The sequence below is a fragment of the Tigriopus californicus genome, chromosome 6, assembly GCF_007210705.1.
Source record: "Tigriopus californicus strain San Diego chromosome 6, Tcal_SD_v2.1, whole genome shotgun sequence".
In the NCBI taxonomy this organism is placed as follows: Eukaryota; Metazoa; Arthropoda; class Copepoda; order Harpacticoida; family Harpacticidae; genus Tigriopus; species Tigriopus californicus.
The window spans coordinates 6,035,733-6,036,035 of NC_081445.1; positions in this window are offsets into that span (position 1 = coordinate 6,035,733).

Below are 303 nucleotides of genomic sequence, written 5' to 3' on the forward strand. Positions count from 1 at the left end.
GAAGTAGATCTTCGGTCTTACAGATTTCCGTCCCAATCCGAATGTCCCACGAGTTCAGTTTCACATTTGCGAGCGAACAAAATACCGAGGTCGCTTCTTCTCTTGTGATTTCTCAAAAATCGTTTCTAGGCATCCCCATGTGCCTGTGTTAGACTCGAATCAAATTTGGCCACGGTTACAACGGCCAATACCAAATCAGGCCTAGCTCTCACCGCCAAATACAGGAGCCAACAATAGATCGATATTTTGTGGGCCTCACGATTTCTTCTCCCTCTATGGCTTTGATGAGTTTAAGATTCGTTT